The sequence below is a fragment of the Eurosta solidaginis genome, chromosome 2 (assembly GCF_040869045.1).
Source record: "Eurosta solidaginis isolate ZX-2024a chromosome 2, ASM4086904v1, whole genome shotgun sequence".
In the NCBI taxonomy this organism is placed as follows: domain Eukaryota; kingdom Metazoa; phylum Arthropoda; class Insecta; order Diptera; family Tephritidae; genus Eurosta; species Eurosta solidaginis.
The window spans coordinates 238,295,258-238,321,285 of NC_090320.1; the positions used below are offsets into that span (position 1 = coordinate 238,295,258).

The following is a 26,028-nucleotide window of genomic DNA, read 5'->3' on the forward strand; positions in this document are numbered from 1 at the left end:
AAATTTCAATATAAAATCGATGACACATCTGTAACCCGGAGATAACAAGCCGATAAGGAACCGAAAAGGATTTAGTTAGAAAAACAATACCGGTCTTTGTTGATTGTTACGGGTAAGAAGGCGATGAAGCTCTTCTCAAAGAGGCCAAAATTTTTAATTTCTGGTAAAATTACCTTTGTTGTAGTTTAACTTCAACCCCTGGGCGAACTCTAGCGATGCTGTTTACCGCCGCCTATGGCGAACAGATGAGGTCTTCTACCGCTTCCTCCTTTTTGTCGTCTTTACAACTCCTACAACATCGACGATAGCGCAAAACCAGCTTTTCTGCATGCCTACCAATAGGCAGCGCTTCTAGAAGTGTGAAAATAATATCCATACTTAGGCTGTAAATGTGACGAGATCTCTAAGAATCCTGTTCTAGACAGGTTTGCTTAAATATCCAATGCCCTCGTTGGCTTGACGATAGATGTACTCTTTTGACATTAGCTTAGACCTAAGCGTTCTATGTAGGGAAGGATATGCTTCTTTGGGCCCAGTCTAACAAGTTCGTATGCTGTACAGTATTTCTCAATTTTCCTACCTACGGTGACCTATGTTAGGTGTACACAATACTGTTGGCAAGAAGACCTTTAGAAAAATATAGGCTCATATTTGGGTCGGCGAGTGTATTCCTTCGTTTGTTTTCGTTTCACAATTTGTTCAAAAAGACATAACGTAAATAAGTGATGAAATATTTGCCCAACCATTCAGCTAATCACCCTTCCAAAGAATTCTACTATAAACCAAAGGGGGCTTTTAGCCATATGAGATAAAGTGTCATGAAATGCAATCGTCAAATTAATTTAATAAATTTCAATCTGAGATTTCCCATAAACACTCCTATTATATCCTTCGAATATGAAAATTGCCTCTTTATTAAGTCATTCCTATCACACATGGCCACCGTGGTGTGATGGATAGCGTGCTCCGCCTATCACACCGTATGCCCTGGGTTCAACTCCCGGGCAAAGCAACATCAAAATTTTAGAAATAAGATTTTTCAATTAGAAGAAAATTTTTCTAAGCGGGGTCGCCCCTCGGCAGTGTTTGGCAAGCACTCCGGGTGTATTTCTGCCATGAAAAGCTCTCAGTGAAAACTCATCTGCTTTGCAGATGCCGTTCGGAGTCGGCATAAAACATGTAGGTCCCGTCCGGCCAATTTGTAGGGAAAATCAAGAGGAGCACGACGCAAATTGGAAGAGAAGCTCGGCCTTAGATCTCTTCGGAGGTTATCGCGCCTTACATTTATTTTATTTTTTTTATCACACATTTGTGTTTATCTACATATTTATATTATAAAGTCATGAGTACCATTGCCAAAGAGTGACTGGTGTGATGCGTGATTTGATTCAATATTGATTTTAACACATCTTTGCGATAATTAATTGCGCGTGTCAAGGCTCGATCAAATAGGCAGACAAACAACGAAAGGAAGGGCAGCAAAATAAAAGAAACAAAAAAATTTTAGTAATGACCACATAGAAATAACTAGAAACAAGACAGCAAATGAAGTACAATGTCAAAGCCAAAATGTGTTTGCTGTCCAGATGTGCAACTTTCAATCACAACAACGCAGACAATAATACAAAAAACAAGTAAGGAAGGCTTAGTTCGGGTGTAGCCAAACATTACATACTCAGCTGAGAGCTTTGGAGACAAAATAAAGGAAAATCACCATTTAGCAACCTAGGGTAACCCTGGAATGTGTTTGCATGATCAGGGTTTCAAACGGAAGGTATTAAAGAGTATTTTAAAAGGGAGTGAGCCATAGTTCTATAGGTGGATGCCATTTCAGGATATCGCCATAAAGGTGGACCAGGGGTGACTCTAGAATGTGTTTGTACGATATGGGTATCAAATTAAAGGTATTGATGAGGGTTTTAAAAGGAAGTGGCCCTTAGTTGTATATGTGAAGGCATTTTCGAGATGTGGGCGTGTTCGTAATACGATTTTGCTAATTTTGCCTTAGCACACATATAGTAATAAGGGTAACGTTCCTGCCAAATTTCATCATGATATCTTCAACGACTGCCAAATTACAGCTTGCAAAACTTTGAAATTACCTTCTTTTAAAAGTGGGCGGTGCTACGCCTATTGCCCAAAATTTTACTAATTTTCTATTCTGTGTCATAAGGTCAACCCTCCTACCAAGTTTCATCGCTTTAGCCGTCTTTGGGAATGAATTATCGCACTTTTTAAGTTTTTCGAAATTTTCGATATCGAAAAATTGGGTGTGGTTATGGTCCGATTTCGTTCATTTTAAATAGCTATCTGGGATGTGTGCCCAGGAACCTACATACCAAATTTTATCACGATACCTTAAAATTTACTCAAGTTATCGTGTTTACGGACGGACGGACATGGCTAAATAAATTTCTTTTTTCGCCAAGATCATTTTGATATATAGAAGTCTATATCTATCTCGATTAGTTTATGCCGTTACGGATTACCGTTATGCGAACAAAGTTAATATACTCTGTGAACTCTGCTCAGCTGAGTATAAAATCAGCAACAACAAAAACGCAGCTTACCACACCTACCCATGCTGCCATTTCACACACTCATTCATTCAAATATTCGAATTTTTTTTTTTAATTCCCCCAAACAACTGCACCTGCCGTCACACTACGTTTTCCAGACAGACGAAACAAGTGTTGCCATATCTCTGCACATAGATCATTGCTATTGACCTAACCTAAAAACAAATGATGAAAAGCACCCTCTTCAACTGTTCAAAATGCTAACACAATATTGATAATCGCAACAAAAACAAAAAATCTAACGCAAAAAATAACCACTTACTATCACTGCAATGTGGAGAGCAATCGGCAAATATATATATATTTCGTTTGAGGCATGGAAGATTGTGTCTATTGCTACGATTCGACTCCACTATTACAAATTGGCCTAATTTGACTTTTGTAACGTCGTCATTTTTGGTATTTTGATATGAATGTAGCATACAAATAGGCGCATACACTTTTTCTGCATACATTCAATGCCAGCAATTTCCTATGTGTTTTACCTACTGTGCTTGGTTGGTTTGAATATATCCGTAGGATTGGTTTGCATTTCGCGTACTCATCATCACATGATTATCGCATTTGATTTAGTATTGAAGGATATTAAAGCTAACTCTCAAACGTATTCAGATTGTGGGTATATGCATGTGTGAGTACGAAAGCAAATAGTTCCCAGCAAACATTTTCATAGAATGATGTTTTCAATCGTTTTGTCTTGTAAAACTTTTATAAGCGCAGGAGCATTTAAAAATGTCCTTCTCGGGGATATTTGTAATGCCCGGTTGGCGCCCTAATAAACAAAATTCTGTGAAACAGTAGTGAGGGACGTCAATCGCGAGAAAGGTACGCAAAGGTGCGCGACGGTGAAGGATGCCCTATCTCCTCTACTTTGTAATCTGGTATAACCGAGATTCTGCTGGAGCTAGAAGACAACGGCTGCCGAGTGGTAGCCTATGCGAATGACCTAGCAATCATTTTCAGAAGTAAATTTCTATACATTATGGCCGATATCTTGCTAGATACGGTGGGCTGAGACTGGCAATCAACCCTGGAAAAACGGAGCTGATTCTTATTGTGAGGATATAAATGATCCCCGTTTTCCGAATACCGTTGATACTTTCTCATAGAGTTATATATCTTGGGATTATATGGAAGGGAAACTACCCTGGAAAGGATGTGAAGGATAGGGCTAGAAAATGCTCTGTTGAATTAAGCTGCTGCGGAGGCTGCATTCGGAAAAAGCTGCGGGCTCTCGCCAAGGGTAGAACGCTGGATTTATGAAATCTTGAACAAGTTGGTTTTTCGATTTGGGGTAGTTTTCTGGTGGGTAGCACTTAACAGGCGAGTTTTAACAAAATGTTAGTGTCAGTACAACGTACAGCACTGGTTTATATCAGCGAGGCTCTTAAAACAACATCTTCCTTTGAATTACTGGTACGAGTATCCAGGTAATTGAAATCATAAAATTTATGGGATCTAATGTATGACATAGCAATGAATAAGAAACAGAGCTACTGGGAGATTGTTTTTTGTGGTATATTAGAGGGAAATTATCTAAAGGAAATATCCCTTCTCGCGTCTTCATAATCTATTTGCCATCTCCTTTCCGATAACTGATTCCTATCCCACTGATCTTGCCTCTAAGCTCAATCTGTTGCATTCCGATTTATCCTGTTGCCCTCGATAAAGAAAACCTTTTGGAAGTGAGCTTAACGTTTCATTTGCATGATACACATTAGCTTAAAATAGCTCTCAAGCTGTAAAAGCATTCGGCTGCCATGCTCTTATCGACAAATAGAAAAAGTCCTCCACAGTCTTAGGGAAGTGAGTACATCTGAGAAGGATTACTCTGTATGATCACTTTTCCATGAAGAACTTCGGAAAATCGAAGAAAACATTGATAGGGAATTGAATACTCTGCAGACCAGCCAGACGACTAAGAGGTCTTAGGACGTCTTTAGCCATGTTTGGATAGAAAAAGTGTGCACTAGAAGCATTTACGTGTGTCATAATTGGATGATATGCGATCGTGCCGATGATCCAACAACGACATGAAGCAATATCCTGATGAGCGAACTACAAAGCCATCGCATATAGACAGTCCCGCTCTTGTTGTGGAAAACTGCTTCGAAGTTCCAGAAAAAGAGAGGAGGTATAAAAGACAAGATTTCTAGTGGCCGAGCGTGGACTCTATCGCCCTCAATATGTATGGCGGGTTAGTCATATCATGCTTAGGCACTTAACCTCGGTTTTCAAACACGAATAATATGTTCCTTCCACGTGAAGTGAAGTGAAAAAGTTAGTCCCCTGACCGTCATTGCTATTTCTTGAATAGTCTTTTATATGCTTAATGTTCTTGTCTACATTTTGTGCACAATACAAAAACCTCATTTGAATCTTATGACAGTTATCGCTTTGTCACGTATTACCTCATTTCCAAACTGGCACGTGTATCTTCAATTTTAAGCTTCATTATGACTGATACACGCATGAGTCCAAATGTTTGCTGGGATGTCACATTTTATTCTCACTTTAGTTAGTTCAAAAAGGATAAAAGTATAAACGTAAGCCATTCAGCTCCATAGACCAGCAGCCCATCAGCTGACTGTTGGTCGTCCTTTAGTGTTTGAACAAATAAATGCTTTGACAGATAAAGCTGTCAGAATAGCGCTTATCATTTTGACTCTGACAAAGCAAGCATGTGTCAGTGTGAGTGTTTGTTTGGCCTTTTTCTTTTCGCTTTCACAGAATAGAACGAAGTGAGTATGTGAAGTGCAAGAAAGCAGGCAATTTTCCGCTAATAAAAAATATAATAATAGTAATACTCGTAATAAAAGCATAAAAGAAGACAAATTAAGTATGAAAAGAAAAATTGAGATCGACATTTTTCTGACACCAATTTAAGATGCCTTGTGACAGGTTAGTCGATATCTTAGGTTGACAGGTGTCATTATTAGTTCGATTATTTTTTGCTAAATGATGGTTATTAATTTCAGTTGAGGAAAACAGAGGAATATGATTTACGATAAATCTTAAACGAAATAGTGATATTTAAATGCGAAAAGAACAAAACGAAGAACAGTTTTTGGGATTCGTGAAAACACTTAAGGCCATTTTCTGACCACGTTCAGTTAGTCACTGATATATAAGTTTTCGGAACTTTGCATTTTTCATGCTAACTTTCCAAGTCTGACAACATGTTGCCTGGGGTATGGTCCGCCTACGTTTCTTTGGCGTCTGATATATGTTGTTTTAAGAGCCTCCTCAATAGTTTCCCAGCTGTATCAACCATGCATAAGAGTCGTTATGCTGACGGCGAGATTTGGTTCCCTTTGCACTTGACAATTGAATCTAGATGCAATAATCCAACCCATACTTATCCAGTTTGACATGTGTGTGCCATATTGATATGTATTTAATAGATAGAGCAGAGTTGCCTTCTGGGTTTGGTTTTTTGTTTCTTTTCCAGGCTACGTGCTGCAAACTTTAGGTATTCTCTGGTTCATGGCGTAGTCTCTTTACGCATTCTGGTGTGGACTTTTCCCTGATTTCTTGAATAGAGAAAAGTGTAATTACTATTATATATTATGCTTCGTGTTATCTCCGCCATATTCTCCATCCACAAGTAAAGCGACTGAATAGGAATAACAGCAGAAAACTTTTTAACTAGGCGAAATTTAGCTAACAAATATGCCGTAAAAAAATGTCAGGAAGATATTCAAGAAGGCCCAAAGTGGTATTTTAAATATCTTTGCAACGTATAGCGGGAATCTCGGAGGCCAACAGACAAAAACACAAGTGTGTCGAGTTACATAGAAAGTCCCAATGGTGAATGGACGCCATCTATCGGCGTATGGTTGGATGCTTTAATGGACATGCACTTTACTGGCTGCTGTTAAGATCCACAAACAGCTTATAACCCCCAGTTCAAGTACACCTCGGGCATGTAATCAGCCCTCACCAGATCGATTTGAACATCAAATCATTTGACCCCTTTAAATCTCCTACAAGTGAATGCTGCCGAAAATCCATAATGCCTATGCCTGTCTAAGGCTCTACTATATTCCAAAAATATTGAACCGTTGTAAATATAGCCGTCATGCCCAAAGGAGGGCAGGCTTCACATAAAAAGCCTATTGATTTCAGGCCAACATGCCTTACCTTCTTTCTCCTCAAAATACTTGAAAAGCTGCTGGACGTACACATTAAAAGTAAATAGATAAATTTTCGAGCTCTCAACACGCGTTCTCCAGAGGTACATCCGTAAAGGAAGCACTGTAGGCTATCACCAGTAGGATAGAGAAAAGGACTTCATCCCAAAGGAGGGCAGGCTTCATGTAAAAAGCCTAATATTTTCATACCGAAAAGCCTTATCTCCTTTCTCCTCAAGACACTTGAAAGGCTGATGAATGTACACATTAGGAGAAACATTCAAACAGATAAACTTTCCAACTCTCAACACTCCATCTCTAAAGGCACATCCGTAGAGGCAGCACTCCATGCTATTTCTCTACATGGAGGGAGCATTTTTAATGCCTATCTTCAAGCCGAAGTCGACTCCTTATTGCACATGGCGTTGGACCTGCCACTTGTGAAATTCCTGGGAGGGCACATGTCCAGAGGCATTCCCCAAGTTCTGCAACCTAAAGGTAAACACCTTATTGTTGATGTGAGAAATAATCGGTTGCCCAGTTAACGCTTATAGACATCGCTCATAGAGAAACCGGAAAACATCTTCAGACTCTAGGCGAACTACCAAAGACCACCTTTTAAACCACTGCTTTCAAACAGGGCAAGGCTTGAACTTATATCAGAGGTTAAATAGCTGCGAGTATTTTAGACAGTAAACAGAACTAGTACAAGCAAGCCAAGGACAGATCCCGAAAGGCCATAATCGTCCTCAAGGCCTCTTAAGCACCAGTGGGAAAAATGTAGGACTTAAGAACACACAATTTAAACTGGTTATATACTGCGGTCCTTAGGCCCATCTTATTCTACGGCATTACGGTTTAGTGGCCAACACTCGAAAGAAACGGCACAGTCAACAGATTGACTAAAGTTCAGCGGTCATCCGCATTACCTTTATACATTACATTATATCAGGGACACTACCTGCCACACCCACACTGGCTCTAGCGGTTATGCTCAACCTCCTCTAGAAAATAAATTTTCTATCAGAGTCCCAGAATCCACAGAAGTCTTCACGAATGGCTTCAAATTAAATGAAAATGCAATGGTATCTACTCAAAAGATGTTACGTGATTATTACATGACCGAGCCACTGCAGCGTCTTTCAGACAGAACTAATAGGTATCCATAAAGAAGGATGCTCGATATCAACTATCTAAAGATATCAATTTACTTTTACAGTCAAGCAGCGATCAAAGCTCTTCAAGGCAGGAATACTACCCCAAAGGTTACAATAGATTTGCAGATAGTTGCTTAACGATCTAGGCTTTTGCTGCACTGCAATGGTGATGTGGACTCCGGATCACAGTGGTGTACCTGGGGACTGTGTTGCTGATGAACTAGCGAGGAAATAAACTCAAAATGTCGAGGTTATTCAGTTAAGTCACATATCGTCTATTCTTGCCACGTGCAAACACTTGTCTTCATTTACCGAGATATCCAATATCAGATGGGTACAAGAACCCACCTGCGGGGTATCTCGACAAACTTGGACTTTCATAAATGAGAACCGAACTAGATTCCTTATCAGTCTCAATCGTATATTTTTAGTTCTATTGTTCGGAAAATTAACTGGACACAGCTTGATGAGAGTACACCGCGAGCGCATGTGAGTCCCATCGAATGACTTCTGTCGAAGCTTGCTTTGCTTATTTGTTACGGCGGGCGCCGTGGTGTGATGGTAGCGTGCTCCGCAATTCACAGAGAAGGGCCTGGGTTCACGCCCCGGTTAATTACTTTCAATTAAAAGACAATTTTTCTAAGCGGGGTGGGTCGCCACTCGGCAATGTTTGGCAAACACTCCGAGCGTATTTCTGCCATGAAAAGCTCTCAGTGAAAACTCATTTGCCTTGCCGTTCGGAGTCGGCATAAAACAAGTAGGTCCCGTTCCGCCAATTCTTAGGAAATATTAAAAAGGAACACGACGCAAATTGGAAAAGAAGTTCGGCCTTAAATCTCTTCGAAGGCGCGCCTTACATTTATTTTTATTTTTTTATTTGGTACGATGGCTTCATTTACGGCGAGTTCTAAAAGCTGCCCGGCACTCGTGGTAGCATGAATGTGTCAATAGTACCTAGGCGTTCCTTAAGAATTAATTTGAAAGATGGTCGCTGGCAGTGAAGTTCTAAAGAACTGTTTACTTATGAATGCCGTTGTGGTCTCTAGTACTGTTTCTTAGCAGCATGGCCTCGTGAATGCAGTCAGTGAACCAAAGTTTATGACTGCTAGTCCCAGTCTAGCTGCCATATCTATTACTAGTTAGTATTCCTTTTCAGCTCGCTGTTTTCATTCCCCATTCAATACCTCTTGAATTAATGAGCAACGAGCTCCTGAATCTTTGTATCCATGGCAGCAATATATTCAGTCACTTTCACTTTGAGCTTAAACTGCAAATATTTATGTACAACAAAAATAATTATTCTCAGAAAATTATTTCCTCTTAATTTAGAGACCACACAAATTGAAGTACACCCAAAATAAACGCACATACGCCAGCATTCAAAAAAGAAAAATTAATGCATTTATTACTCATCAATCAGCATTCATCGTTGGATTCGAAGAAACAAGTCTTGAAATAATTAAATAATTTTTCATAAACCATCAGCGCCGGCATTTTTCACACATATACACTAGCTCATTGAGTTTATTGTAGTTCTCTAAATTTTTTTGGCTCACTCTTGCTTAAGAAAATAATTTATGCGCATTCGCTACCAAAACTGACAGTTGAAATTAAAAAGCAATTAGTTATTTGGTGCCGAGTGTAGATGAAGAAAATATAGAAACAAGAAAAATAAATATGCCAAATATTTTAACAAATTGATCATTAACATTTCTTAGCGTGTCGGCGCTGAGGGCAAATTTTCTCAATAAATTTTTCCAGTTGAGTGTACAATGTGCACTAACTTGAGAGCGAGAGAATAGACAAATTTAGAGTGCGTTAGATGAAGTGTCAAAATAATGATGCTTTTTTGTACGATGCGTTTTTATACTCACAGTTTCCTCGTACGCCTATCTCACACAGAGTCTAGCCTTTTCGCGCAGAGCCTTCTCGATTAATTGCTTGTTCTCGTATTCGCTGTTGTCTTCTATGTATATGTGTGAGTAATGGTGGCTGCGATCTTTGTTACTGTGTACGTGTGCATGAGCTGTCTCATTTGCTTGCATTGCTCCTTTTTTTTTGTACAGCATCCACCTAAGTTCCATAATGACGACTTAAGTCTTACTATCCCAAACAAATTTCTTGATCCAAACTCTGCTAACCTCTCCAAACGAACCACACCTCTTCTATTTCGTGGATCCCCAGTTTTTATATGAGGTAGACGGCATGGCTGATCCGTCTTACAACTAAAAATATTGATGAAGAAAATTTTTGCGGATGTTGGTTTGGGTCTTTGTCGTATCTGTCTTTCATCTTATTACTCATGATCCTGGTGCGTTGCAGCGCACTCTGTTGTTTGGTCAATGAAATACTACGAAGAGCTTTAGATATTGGTTTCGCATTGTCAGTGTCGATCTGATGTTTCACAATAGTAGTGCATCCTGGCTTGAAACCATCCTCGCATTCTTTTTGTATTCTTAGTTAGGATGCATTTATTTGGGTTTGTCAATGCCGCAGGTACATTCGATTTGGATTTGTTAGTCCCATTATTTCCATCAAAATTTCATCATTATACCACCTTCGACTGGTCTTTGTCTGATCCACCAGCACTCGATTTTTGCTGAACCTCTTATCATGGCCAAAGCTAAGTTGCAGATGTTTGTTCTAATATCACATAGTACTTCTTCCTATGTCTGCCACTATGAAATTGTGTAGAACCGTGATATTTCCAATTACGACTTCACTTGTCATGCTTCCCCTTTCTTCCGATTAGTGATACAGAGAGAATGGAGCATTCAATAGCGAGAGCCAATCCATGCTCTTTGCATCTGGCTCGCTCTACTTCATCTGTTTTGCGTTCCAATGTTATTTAAAACACTTGAAACATTTGATTACTCTGCCATTTTGCTGTTGCGACTCCTTTTTACTTCCAATAATTCGTCCACCTAGTATGGCATATTTACTTCCACACAATGCGCTTTGAATGCTGGTTCGCAAAGAAGCAAGGCTGTTTCCTGAAACATTTGCAAGTTGAGTCAATCTTTTAACGTCTGCCGCGAACACTTGCAATATTTCACCAGCCTTCTGGAAGCAATTCAACAACGTCTTTCTACCGCTTTCACCAATGTGTCATAGTTGTTCTGCTTTTCTTCGGGAATCTTGGGCAAGATTTCGGTTGCCGGTTCCTTCAATGATACAAATAGAGCAAGGACTTTGTCGTCTATATTCCAGCTATAACCTGCTGCGGACTTCTAATTGTAATTTAAAATCTTAATTGTAGCTTAAAATCTTGGAAAGGAACAGAACCTTCAAACCATGGAGTTTTTACCATTGGATAACTCGCTGAAAGAGTTGGGCGATTCAGTTGCAATTCCTGTAGACGACCTCCAACACGTGCCTTGAGTTTTAATGATATACGGACTTTCTACTTTTCCACCTGTGCTGTAATTTGGATATAGGTGCCATTTCGGATATATGTAGGTATCTCTTATGTTTTCGATTGTGATGTCATATGTTTCTTCTGTGTTTTGAATTGTGTTTCTATTTTGGATGTCATGCGTATATCATGGATGTCTCTTACGCTGCCAGTTGAGATGCCATATCGGTTGATTTTTATTTCTGGCGATATTTGCTCCAGCACTGATGGTAGCGCGTCCACACTTACCAAAGGATTCGGAGTCTCTATCTCCTCTTTTATTTTAGTTGCTGACTCTTCCACATCTCGTGATGTATCGGGGTTGCTTATATTCGCCGCAGTACGAAAGAAGACCATACCAAATACACACTCACCTAAAAAACGGGCACCTATCATTTGCTAAGCAACTTTTAGTTGCATATATGCAGATATTTTTGTTACACTATTCGGCTAAAATTTGATCTCGAATAACTTTTGAAACCATAAAACTGAGTAAAATGGTACCTTAATTTTTTCCATATAATTTCTCAAACGTTCTAATCACATAAATCGTTGCAATGTATCTGCACTATGAAATTTTCAAATATTTAAATAAATAATCTGTCCATTCGTAGAAAAGTCATAAATCAGCGCAAATAGTGCAATGAATTGCAACACTGTAGTAAACATAAAGAGTAGCCGTTCGAGCGTTGAGGAGATGTAGAGCAAACAAATGAGATTTACTGATTTGTAGAACAAAATCATTTATAAACTACATCTGTTCAACTTATTCTTAAGAACACATGGGTCATGGCACTTGTTTCTGCACTTCATATGTATATTGTTTATTTAGCTCTTTTTTTTGGTCTCCCGCAAACTAATCACTTGACACTAGGGCGTTTAATACTGAAATTTCGGGACTCAAATTAGATTGTACGTATTTATTTCTGCTATGAAATATTTTGTAAAAAGGATTAAACTGTATTGTCTTTACAGAAAGGTAGATGCAGAAGTCGAAGTAGGGGTTGCTATTTGCTCATAAGCTACTGCTCTGCTCTATGCCGTGTTCGTGTTCAGAGCCACAGCAGTAGTATAGCATGTTTTGCACTGGTTTCCTTCCGTTGAAGTCCTCTGAAATATATTTCGGGATTGCATGCCCAGTTTAAAACTGCGTAGATAGCGCAGAGTGATAATCGTTCGTTGAAGGCGCCAATAGAGTTTCCATTTGCTATCTCAGTTTTCATTTATAAAGTTTCTTTCATTAATTGCAGCATTTTTTAATAAAAACCTAAATTTTTATTTTGAGTTCTTTTTGAATTTGCGCTAATCAAAAACATGTGTGTTAATGTTGCATATATTCTTCATAGAAATTAAATTTTGTCTAGTAAACGTATGGCTAGATATTTACATATGTAGTTCCAAGTGATCCAGATTAACACCGGTACCTTTTCTTACAACTTCGGGTCTTCTCTCGACATTTCAAGCATCCCATTAGGTTTTTAGTAAAATGGTGGGAAACTTTTTTAGCTAAAAGAATCTCTTTTACCCTCTTCGTGTGAAGGTCTGTATACTTACGTTATTAATTTTAAAAAAATATTCCTATACTATTCCAATCAAGAGAGAATGGACGTTTAAGGAAAAGTCAACTCATAACGAAGTTTCAGTAAACAAGTAAAGGTTAATGTTAAATGTTAATGTTAAAGTTCCGGTGTAACCGAACATTATACGATCATACTCAGCGTAAGCTTCAATTGTACATTTCATTTCAGATAAATTACTTTTCTACATAACACTTGGCACCGCCCGTTTAAAAAAAATATCTCCCCATTTCCTCTTACAATAAAACTGGATAAGTGAAATATCAAAACTATTTTTTGCTAAGTTATAGCTTATTAGTCTAGTCTACGACCCTTTTAAACTTGTTTTATATCTAAGTTGCCGTGGTCTTTAACCGATCCCGTCCATTTTTACTATTAATATTTTCTGCTATAAGGAAAATATGTGTAGAAAATTTCATTACGATATTCTAATTTTTCTTCGAGTTATTTCTACCGAAACATAGAAAATTGCTTAGTCTTAAAAGGGGCGGTGCCATACCCATTTTCAAAAATTTTAGTGTTTTCCAATTTAATGTTATAATTCAATTTAGAAAGTAAAATTTTATTGATACAAACCCCTTTTTCGCTAATATATAGCGTCTACGACCCTTTTAAAAATCTTTTATATAAAAGTGGGCATGGTCTTTAACCGATCTCGTCCATTTTCTCTTTAAATATTTCTGCTATAGGTAAAAGTTGTGGACCCAATTTTATTACGATCCGTTAATTTTTCTTCGAGTTATGGCTCCCTTTTAAAAATCTTTTATATACAAGTGGGCGTGGTCCTTAACCGATTTCGTTAATTTTTCATCAAAGCATTCCTTATAGTTAAGGCAACCTCTCTGCCGAATCTTGTTAGGTTGGTTTAAGGGTTTTTTATTTATGATTAATAATATTTGTAAAATTGATTTTATCACAAGGGGCGGTGCGACGCCCATTTAAAAATTTGTTGTCAAATTTTAATCAAGAGTCTCAATATCAGTCCACGTGCCAAATGATGATTTTGATATATGGAAGTCTATGCCTATCACGATTCCTTTATACCTGTACAACCAACCGTTATGCAATCAAAGTTAATATACTCTGTGTGCAAAGCACGCTGTGTATAAAAAAAGTATGAATGGGAAAATGAATATAATAAGGATCAGGAATGGGAGCAGAAATAGGAGTTCAAACAAAGATAGTAGTAAAAATAGGAATAGGAATAGAAATAGATATAGGATTTGGAACAAAGTTAAGAGTAAGAATTCGAATGGGAAAAGGAATAGGAATAGAAACAGGAACCGGAATACGAACAGGAATAGAAATAGGAACAGAAAAAGGAATGGGAATAGCAATAGTAACAGGGTTGGATCAGAGAGATAAGTGTGTTAGAGGCGTTGGTTCCACATGGAAATTGAAAATATTCTAGGTGTCATGTGGGGACACGTTACAAGCGAGACATACATTGGGTATGTCCAGGTTGATTACCAATAAGTAAGAGTTCGACTTATTACAGATCCAGATGGAAGTTGAGCAAGAGTGGCGCGCGTCTAACTCAATTGCTAGTTTAGAGTATTTGTCTTTAAGAACGGGGTTCACCGGCAATCCCTGGCACAGTAGTGCAACGTCTTTTTACGGATGTTTCTGAAGGCTTTGTCATGCTCCTTTTTATGCGGCTGTATTCTTAAGTACCGGGGGGCGGGGTTCAATCCGATGTGTGTACATATTTCTGTGTATTTAGCAGCAACGGTTTGTTCAGCATTTCATTTCTCTTATTTATAGAGAGCTTACTCGCCCCTCTGTGTAAGGAATATGCTGGGGATATAAGAATTAGGCAGGGAGAGCCAAAGTAAGGAAAAAACTCAGAAAAGGATGAATAGGAAAAGAAAAGAGAAGAAGATGAAGAAGAGAACGCAAAAGCAGATGAGAAAGTAGCGAAGAAAAAATGTAAAGCGGGTGTCATTGGTGCCGTATGTCGTATCGCTGTAGTCGTATCCCTAACGTAATCAGCTGTTTATCGTTACGACGGTTAACCAAAAACCAATTGGTTGGCTACGATACGGTTACGACCTTAGCGGCACCAATAATCGATTGCATTGATTCTCATAAGGTTGGTCGAATCAGCTGGTAAAAGGTTACCGATACAGTTACCGATAAAGCACCACTGTCTCCAGCTTAAGCCAAGAAAAAGAGATAGGGATGAGGTATGTGATATGAAAAAGGAAGATGGATAGGAAAGAGAAAGGGTGAGGGGTAGATGAGGAGCGGCGTACTACTTTCAAGTGATGACCAGCTACAACATGATAAGTCAACATGATAATTTTTAAATTAAAATGTATTCAAGCCTTCGAAAAATGTTTTTTTTTTTTGTTATAAATAACCATCAATAATTTTTATCAAAATTTAATAAAATATTAATCTTTCATACACTTTCTTATCAAGAAACGGAAATATTTGCTTTACACAAAACGAGCATTTGATTTACTATCAAGCACAACTAAGCATAGAGTTACCATTAACCCTTCCATGAATACAATTTCGTACTTCTGTGGCCTATTAATTACCGCTTTCAGCATATCTTTCAGCATTGACTTCGTAATCAATTCACAACGAAAGGGTTCTACCTACCGCACCTATCTTAACACATCCATTTTCTTCCAGCTCACTCCCTCCCATGAAAAACAGCCTAAAAAGGATTGCCTTTCTGTTTCTTACTTTTCCCTCATTTATTTGCTCTCTTTTGTATCTTTCAGCTTTATCATTATTACAACTTTAAGCAGTTTTTGTTTTCTTTGTCGCTTTATTTTCAAATTTTTTTTACATACCACACAACAAAATATACAAAATAAATTACTTTGAGGTGGCGCATGATTTGTTGTTTTTGGTCTAAAGGAAGTGTGGGAGAGGTGTGGGCGTTTGTTGTTCATGCTATTTCAGCATTAAATTAGTTGATGAAAATGCCTTTCTTTGTATGTAGTTAATACAATATAATTTGATTATTTGCTTAAACGTTTTGTTAGGCTACTGATAAGATCCGGAGCAGTGGAAAGAGCGTGGGAAAATGTCCTTGTTTTGTTGAGGCATTGAAAATATACGAAAGTAGGCAGTTGGTTGGTTGGGTAGTCTCTGTGGAAATGTTAATAGGATTGTGAGTAAAATTGTTGTAAGCCAAGGCTTTTCATAATTGCTGCAGATAATTAAATTACACAAATAAATATGTTTATTAAAGCAACAAGTCGCAGAGGGGGACACAAGCGAATGCGTTGACGTTTTTTATTTGTGGAAGGTTAATGAGAGGATTAATCAGTGGTTTAATGAGAGTTCGCGCAAGGTTCGCTAATTCTGAAGATCAGAAAGTGACAAGTAAATTAATTTTGAACTGAAGTCGTTAAGTTGCAGTTCTAGAGTTGACAGATACCGCGCTTTTTAAGGAGCAACGTGATTTGTGACTGTGAATTCTCATTCGCAGTGATTTCGGACCCTGACTATGATTGTGCCAGATTAAGAAGAGCATAATATTTTTTTTGGTTATCCGTCTTCGCTTTTCACTAAAAATGCGCTCGCCATGTGCATACAAATGAAGACCTATATCAATAGGCTAGCTTCTTTAATATCCAATTGACTTCTTCAACAACATTTTACAATCAAATTTTTGCTTGTGAGTTAACTTGACTTCTATTCAGTTGTCATATTTCTGTATGTTATTTCCTTAGTCTACAGATTCACTGATATGATCGCGGGTAAACTTTCTGTAATAAAAGCTCTGATTGGATCTCTTGCTGTTTAGTTGTTTTTAAGATGAAGACTTTCTCCGATGAACTAGCAGAGTGCTTTCGGTGTTGATGGTGTTGTGACCCATGTAAATCGTTCCGGTAACTAGTAACATTAAGATAATAGTTTTTACTTCTCGGTAAAGATTTTATATGGTCACTTCTAACTTTCCAGGTCATCCCACCTCCTCAAACCTTTGGCTCCGTGAGAAACTTTGGAACGCCTTTGTATGATACATTCATATTTGTAAAAGAATAAGCCTCGAGTAGGCGAGGTTGCCAATTAAGTTAGAGAAGTTGTGAAGCTAAAAAACTTTGTATTACACTGAACAGCCGCTGGGTCCCGAATGAGGCTGTGTATGCGATTGTGGGTGAACGTTATTATGACCGAGAAATAGCTGCTGTCCCATGCAGACAGTCTCTATGATTTTGTAGGAGTCGTCGCTGCGATTTACTTTGATTTTTATGTCGCTGTTACAAATCACAGTACCGAGTAAACAACTTTTTCGGCTTAAGTTTCCGTTTCAGTTTCAATCCAACTCCTGAATCAGCTGCCGTTTCGATTTAAGTACATATTCAGGTTTATCTTATCATTATACTTCTTTATTCGCTGCTTCGGATCTTGTTCTTGGTCTCAGCTCTAATTTTAGTTTAGCTTACGCTATTAATAAATAAATAAATGTCCAAAATCAGAAGAGATTTTAGCCCGAGCTTCTCTTCCAATTTAAATTTTTCCTATAGATTGGCGGGACGAGACCTACTTGTTTAAGCCGACTCCGAACGGCATCTGCAAGGTAGATGAGTTTTCACCGAGAGCTTTTCATAGCAGAAATACACTCGCAGTGCTTGCCAAACACTGCCGAGGGGCTACCCCGCTTAGAAAAATTTTCTTCTAATTGAAAAATCTTGTTTCTAAAATTTTGATGTTCTTTTCCCGGGGCGTGTACCCAGGATCATATTAGCTTTAGTTTAAACGTTGCCAGTAGTTAAGTTAAAATGGCTTTTAGTTTCCGGTTTCACTTTGTGTGTACGAGCGTGATTGTGAACGAGTTATAGCCGCTGTCACAGTCAATCAGTCACTGTGATGTTGCCTGTCACTGCGGATTATTGTAATCTTGAGGTCGCTGTTATAAAATCACAGGTACACTAATATTTGTCAACCCCAAACACTTCCGGCAAAGCATCTTTTTTGGCTTAGGTTTCGGTCTTTGTTTCAGTTTCAATTTCACTCCGGATTCGGTTTCAGTACCGTTCAAAGGTTATATTTCATTTCCTTGGTGGCGGCCGCCGTGGTGTGGTGGTAGGGTGCTCCGCATACCATAACGAAGATCCTAGGTTCAACTCCCTGACAAAGCATCATCAAAAATTTAGAAACAAGTTTCTTCAATTACAAAAAAGGTTTTGAATGTAAGGTCGCCCTTGGCAGTGATTTCTGCCAATAAAAGCTTCTCAGTGAAAATTAGTCTGCTCCGGCGTAAAACATGTAGGTGCCGTCCAGCCAATTTATAGGAAAAATTAATTAAAAACGGTCACGAGGCGAGTTGGAAGGGAAGGTATATTGCGCATTTTAGTTTTTTTTTTTTTATTTAGTAGCTGTTACTGTTCCGTTTTCGCTCTCAGTTTAGATTTTAATCAAACTTCAAACTAGAAATCTTAAAGAATTTTAACTTGAGCTTTGACTCCAGTGTTAGTTTGAGCTAAGTTTTTAGTTCCGGTTTCTGTTAAGCGTACGAAACTATTCCAGTTTAGTTTTCTGCGATGGCTTCTACTCTATTTTTAGTGGATTTTGCGCTCTCTTTTTTGGTTCTGGTATTGATTTCAATTTGCTTCCGTCTTGGGAATAGTTTTTGCTGTGCTTCTTATTTCGGCACCTTACGTGGGTCGAGATACATGAAGCAGCTTTCAAAACCGGGTAAAGTGTCGACGATGTAGAATGTTTAGCGTATTCTCCGACTTCACCACACGTGGTGTCCAAATCTTGACCATTGGTATCGTGTGGATCAGTGCTCTATCCACCATCTTCAACCTTGTGCCCTGTTGTCTTTGAAGGTCTGAAGCAACTCTCTGTAGCGTGTTTTTGGTGCAGGTCATCAATTGAACTCCACTGTATAATCCAGCTGTTTTTAAGTCCGGCAGCGCTTTATTTGGTTCATTACACAGCATTTGGTCATGATACTAATCAGCTCCCCATCTACAGATCTCCACCTTTCGGTAGACATCTGCCCATTGGGGTGCTGCAATCTGATTCACTTTGTTGTGTTGCTACAATCTATTAGTCAGGGATTGCTATTAGTGCCAGTCAGGGTGACAACCGGAATCTCAGGGTTAGCTTCCTTTAGTATCACCAAGTAAGCTGGGGCCTGATCCCTACCTTCCTTTAACTTATAAACCTTTTCGTCTCTATTTTTATACCACTATTCCGCTCCTCTTTCTGACTTGCAACTTTGGGATACATGACTTTTTAGTACTCAGGCTTCCTTCTTCGCTATGCTTCGCAGAGTTACAGGTGTGGCTCCTGTGATTCTGGCTAGCTCGCCTTCTGTTTCGAAGATTAGGGCAGAAGGGGGAGCCTCTTAAATCCAGGCTTCAGTCGATTATTTTTGCTTGCCTCCCGGAGCTAGTTCCTCCGCGATGTGGTTTCATTGAGGATTGCTCATAGCTAAGTCCTTGTCAGTGAACTGTCTTTGACATTCTTCCACTGTCTCACGCTCCCAAGGCAAAAGCTCAATTTCACGGTTCGTTGGATTTACCACTGCTACTATGCGCTCGATAAATATCAATGCTGCCCGGTATTGTGAAAAGGTTCTCCTAAACTCTCTCTCGTCCCTATCCTTATTTGAATTTCTCTAAAATACGTAGCACAATTAAATATTTACTTCAAACTAAAACGAATAAGATGAAAAAAATAATAAAACCACAAAAATCAGTACAACTTTAAAAACAATACAAATTTTCTCTTAAAAAAGAATTTGCATAGAACCACAAAAGCTCGGAAATAAAAAATATTGAAATCAATTTCACTTACCAGTTAAAAAAGAGAAGCGAAAAACAAAATACCCAAAGGATCGCCACTTACCAATACAAAAAGCTTGTAGCAGTCGTTTTCCTATGACATTGCAAACGAGTAGCGCTGCTGTTGCTTTGTAGCCAACGGGCAGGAGTAGTACTCGAATTCTGCGAGAGCCAAAATACACAATTCACCGTACATGACGTGAAGCGAAGCTTATTTAGAAGATGTATATGGGGTATTCCATCCAATTTCGACCAATTTTGAACCCGACCCCTTTAGAATTGGCTGAAAGTTTTTCTTCTCTTTCTACCTTACGAAAGACGTTTTTCAGAATTTTTTCAAATTTTTTCATCCAACTCAAAAAAAGTAATGAATTTTAAAAAAACATCGTTTTTTGTTTTCAAAATGCTATAACTTTTTCAAAAATATTCATAATTTATTACATTGTTTTTAGAAAACTTAAATGTTTACTGTGTCAGTCATTAATCCTGGTTATTTTAATCGTAGATTACCATAATATATAAAGAAAAGAATACTTAAAAATCATTTTCTTACATTTTTTTGTTATATAAAAAAAATTGATAAAAAAAAATTTTATTTTTGAAAATTTTTTTTCAATTAAATAAAAAAAAATATAAAAAAAATCGGCCCACTCCGGGATTAGTGGGGATGATTGCAGAATTGATTGAAGTTTTTTATGAGAAAAAAAAATGCCGAAATTCGAAAAATCTCGAAAAACTGAAAAATTAAAAAAAAAAAAATTTAAAAAATTTGTTTGTATTTTTTCCGAAAAGTACATTTAAAAACAAATTTAAAAAAAAAAGATCCCAAACGGTCAATTATTGAAAAAGTTATAGCATTTTGAAAACAAAGACGGTGTTTTTTTAAAAATTCATTACTTTTTTTGAGTTGGATGAAAAAATTTGAAAAAATTCTGAAAAACGTCTTTCGTAAGGTAAAAAAAGAAGAAAAACTTCCAGCCAATTCTAAAGAGGTCGGGTTCAAAATTGGTCGAAATGGGATGGAATACCCCATATACAAATGTATATACCACAGATGTGTATCATCCCTGCAGCGAAAGTGAGAGACACTCAGGCAATTCAATAGTTTCGTACTACAGGTTTAATAACTATAACTTAACCGAACTGGTGCCAACCGGATGCAGGAGTTGGTATGCACACTTGTACCAACAGCGCTTAAGTCTGATACAATCGTAGGTGGTCTGAGAAGCAGAAGACTTTGATTAAGTCCTTGAAATTCATAAAGCTCAGACTTCAGTGCTGTTGGTACAAGTGTCACCACCAACTATCCCGCTCTGCATCTGATTAGCACCAGTTCGATGGTATTCGTTAAACCTGTAATGCGAGCCTGGTGCTTTGCATGACTGTCTCCCATTTGTTCTGCATGGAATAGATAAAAGTGTGTACGAATGAGAGTTGGAGGAGTTGCAGTTGATTGGGTTGTGGTGTGGGCGAATTGTTAGTCAGTGTTGTAAATTACACTTGGGGCATTTTGAGTTCACAAAAAAAAACATCGTTGTGTTTTTGTATAATAAATTCTATTTTGATTTTATTTTTTTCAATTTTTGTATTGTTTAATGATTATGTATAGTTTCGGTTTTATTTCCATGAGGGTGAGGTGCGTAGTTTCTAGAGTCTCAGCGCCCTCACAAATGTGCCTATCTCGGTTGCCACTGCAAAAACGCAAAATTTCAGAATTTTTTCAAAAACGCTCTCTTTATATTATTCGGTTGAAAAACGCCCATTTCGCGGCTATATTAGGACGATTTTGGAATAGTTGGAGATAATTTCGGAACTACTTTACGGCTCCTTTCGAAATCATTTCCGGATTTTTTTACGATAGGTTTGGAATTATTTTAAGATATGTATCTTTGAAGGAAGTTCTGGAATAACTTGAGGACAATTTTTGAATTTTTTTTTGGGCTTTCTTCGAAAATATTACGAAACTGTTTCAAAACTATGTGCATGATCATTCTCGGAAGTTTTTGATTATTAAGAAGCGTTTTGGGTCTGTGCTAAAGAGAAATTTTGGGACCATTTTGGAATTGTTTCCCGGATGACTTTAGGAAAATTTCGGAATCGCTTCCTGATTGTTTTGCATTAATTTAAGTTTAATTTGGGAGTATCCAAAGATTGTTCCGGAGTGTTTTGGGGGTAATTTCAAGATGACTTTTAAGTTTTTTAGAGGTGACCATTGTTTCGGGGCCATTTCGAAATTGTTTCCCGGATGACTTTAGAACAGTTTCGGAATCACTTCAGGATTGTATTTGAAATAAGTTTAGATTTATTTTAGTATAATTTGCGACTATTTATAGTTGGTCTCGGAGTTGTTTTGAAGATTATTTCAAGACTACTTTGAAATAAGATTCGTATTAATTTAAGGACCATTTCGGTTTTGCTGTAAGCATATTCCAGCCCTATTTCGTGAGCATTCGTAATTATATGAAGACGTATTCCTTATAATTCTGGGATACTTTCGGACCTTTTACGAGATGAGTTCTGTGTGGTTTCCGGCCAATATCGAGCCGAGACTACTTTCAGAAAGAAACTCGATGTAGTCCAAAAACTATATCGAAAGGATTTTGAAATTAAGCCAAAAACCATTCAGAATTGTTTTGAAGTTTATTTCGGGATTAGTTTGGAATATTTTTCGGAACAATTGGCGGTCCATTTGGAAGCTGTTTAAAGATCACAAAGGGACTATTTCGGAAGCATTCAGAATTGTTTTCATTGCCGACCTTTTTCGTGAACATTTTGGAATTAGTTCGTGACTTATTAGGAACTATTCTGGGATAACTGCGGGTCCCTTCCGGATGGGTTCAGTGTAACTTCTTACTCATTATAAAGCTGCTTTTAGAAATATACTCGATCTGACCCAAAGGTTATAGCGAAGTGGTTTGGAAGCATCTCCGTAAAAAATAACAAAATATTTCAAAATAATATTTCCATAGATATCTTTAAATTGTTTAGAAATAATCACTACATGATAAACAAAATATCTGATTTGCTACCGTAATCAAACATGACGTAAGTTCAAAGGGCCTTAAGTAGTCTCGTTGGTTGTGTACCGCACGAAGCTGTAATTTTTAAAAAGCCTGTATTTCAATTCGCAAACAAATTTGATGGTTGAAAGTTTTCTGTAATACCAGTGCTTGGAGTTTTTTTTTATAACTTTAAAAGTCAGCTCAAATTACAGGGTAAGATTTACTCTCAACTTTTTTTGTTTTCTATAATTTATTTTCTTCTTTACCTTCGATACATTTTCGAACTTTTTTTTTAATTTTTCCTCAGGTTGCTAATTTTTTCTTCCTATTTTATATGGGTTTTAGTTTTTTCGACAGCACTTCATTTACACATTTTCACTACATTTTTTTTGCCTGCATCACCAGTGAATGCATTTACATATCCACTTCATTTCGCAACACCATTAGCTCGCCATTTGCTAGTAACACCTTTTCAATTTGCTCACACTCACAACTGAGTGGTTTGTCCTGAATTTCCTTCAATGCCGGCTTTTACCTATGCGTTTAGTAAAAAAAATGTTGTTTTTATTTTACTACTATTTGAAAAGTGGCACTACTTACGTATACATATGCAAGAGTATTTGTATTGAAATTCACTTGGCGCAATGTTCACTTTAAATGGTTTTATCCCCGTTTTAACACATCGTTACTCCGCACACTCATGAACCCCCTCCTAACAAACACCTCTATTAGGTGAACACCGCCCGGTCGGACAGTTTTTCATGCACCAAATTTTTGGTACATTATTTAGAACAAAATGCTCTCCGTTAGGCAGACGCCTTCTTGTCCGGGCGCAGGCAGTCAATTGCGATAAAATGGGATGTAAAACCTCTACTGATCGGACACGAACCTCTTACCGGTTTTCATAACAAATCAATCAAAAAACTCTCTTGGACGCACGTTTGAAAACATGGTACTGATTGAGGACATATGTAGTTGTAACATAGAAAAAGGGGCTCCCCGAATAAATCCACTTTTGCGTTACATAAATATGGATTGAAGTTTAGGAAGGGTCATAATTTGTCAGTAAGGCTCCCAGATTGCCTGAATTAAGGTTTGGTCAGCGGCCGCCTTGGCGTGGTGATGGCATGCTCCGCCTTCCACAACGAAGATTTTGCCTTCAATTCCCCGGCGAGGCAACATCAAAAATTTAGAAACAAGTTTTTTCAAATTGAAAAAAGTGTTTCCAATCGGAGTTGTTGTTGTTGTTACTGTAGCAGACTCCTCGAAGGTTAGGTGAACTCTTTGAATCCCTCCAAGCGGTATCACCCTCGACAGTGATTTGTATTTCTGCCATGAAATGCTTCTCAGTGAAAACTCGTATGCCTTGCAGATGCCGTTCGGAGTCGTCGTATGGAATGTAAGTCTCGTCCCGCCGATTTGTAGGGGAAATTAAAAAAGGGGCCCGTTGCAAAATGGAAGAGAACCTCGGCCTAAAACCTTTTCGGAGGTTCTCGCGCCTTGTATGTTTTTTTTGAAGGTTTGGTTTAACCGGTCGGTCCTTATGGACTTCACTTCACATAAACTGAATGAGTTCTTCGAAATATCAACAGCATTTGAGCAAACTGAAAACCCCCCTCCAGAAATAACTACGTCCTCTTGGAAAATACTCGAAGTTACCTAGGGTTTACCCCACTAACGTCTTCTAGACCTGATTTGCCGTGATGTTAGACACATTGCAGCTCTATATTTAGTTTCACAATTTTTCCACTTGGTTTTCATGAGCAGCTATTGTCTCCTTTCTCAGTTGTCTCCTTTCTATGTCGTGGTTGATTCTGGATAAGTAAGAGTTTAACCTATTATAGTATCTTTGTCGAAGTTGAGCTAGAGTGACGCTCGGGTGGTTGCTTTCCTCAACTGCGAGTTTTGGGTATTTCGCGGGCCCTCTTCAAACAGGTCTTTATTGGGAAGCCCAACTTTCTGGGTATTCAGCAGAAACTGTTTGCTTAGCATTTCATTTATTTTCACAACTCTCCCGGTTCCATTAGTTTGGTTACATTTTCGTACAGTGTATCGTATTTTTTGACATTTCGGCGACCTAGTCCAAATTTCCCAACCCTATTAGGGCTCTTTTAACTAATTTAAAAAAAAAAAAAATGTTTAAAAGCTAACCATGGCCACCTCTCTTGGGCGCACAAAATTGGGTTGACGATGAGTGTCCGCCCAAAGGAGGCTTCACTATACTTAGATTTTTCTTGTTGAGGCTTCATTGTTTTTTGTTTTGTAAAGTGTGACTTTTATTGCTGTTTTTCTATCTTTTGCATCCTTTACCGTTAAGTATTGCATTTTACAATACCTATTTTTGTAGCGCAACACGTGTTAAAAGCGTTTTTTAAAAGTGCACTCAAGTAACAGCACAACTGTCACATTTGCTTCTTTCGCTTTTTGATGTTTGATTTTTTTCCTTTGCTGTTCCTTGTTGTTTTTAGTATAGTGTTATAGGCTTTTGCTCTGCTTCTCCCTTTCTTCTTGATCTTGTATTTTTTACTTTTCCCATACGTCGCGTATCCTTTGTTGTTTACTTTGCTGTCATTTATTGTTGTTGTTTTCACTTATGCTTTTGGTTTGTTTGTTGTTATTTCCTACTCTTAATTCCATTTGATTTTTTCCCCCACTTTTGTTGTTGCTATTTAAGTCAGTTGTTTATGCATTCACACGTTGGAGCACATTCAATTGTCATTCAAGTCTTTGTTTACATTCGTTTGACAATTCACCAAGTTGGCAAAAACGTCTGCTTGAGTAAAAGTCTAAGATTTTTGTTGTTACTTTAGAGACTGGTAGCAATTTATAGTGCAATCATAAAGTTAGTATAAACGTTCTTTATAAAGGGTTAAATAAATGATTCCTTATTTACCAACATACAAGATATCCGTCTTGTTATTTTTCTTGTAGCAATATAGCGTCTCCCCGAGGGTTTAGGGGTTTTATCGATGTTGATGGTCCTTTGCCGGGTTTTAATCCACTATGTTTCGAAAAATAACACCATCAAGGTACTAGCCCGACCGTCTGGGGAACGTTGTATTATGACCACGTTGATTCTTCTAGGTCAACATACCTCCTACTTTAGTGGGAAGCATAGGGTCGCTATAGGCTCGCTTGCTATATAAACAGGAATCGCATTCGATGTTGACAATTGGGTTAGAAAAGCGTTGAATTACGTACATTCTGAAACAGTAAAAAATAAAAAAATTTATTTAAAAGTATGTTCTTTATCTTTAATTCGACAAATATTATTTTAAAGGTTGTAACGAAAAACTGTATGGCCACAGGCGTATCCTAAGAATGTTCCCCATCTTGGATGTGACACCAGATTACATATCACCCACATTCAACTTTGACACGAATTGCAAAGTGATGTTTCCCTCAAGAAGGGATAGGTCAGC

The 26,028-nt window shown here is 37.9% G+C and overlaps 1 protein-coding gene across 3 annotated transcripts in view; it reads left to right on the plus strand.

The window, feature by feature from the left end:
- The window catches only part of LOC137240717 (kinesin-like protein CG14535), a 575,047-nt gene that overhangs the window by 424,735 nt on the left and 124,284 nt on the right, over nucleotides 1-26,028 (plus strand). The window lies entirely within an intron of this gene.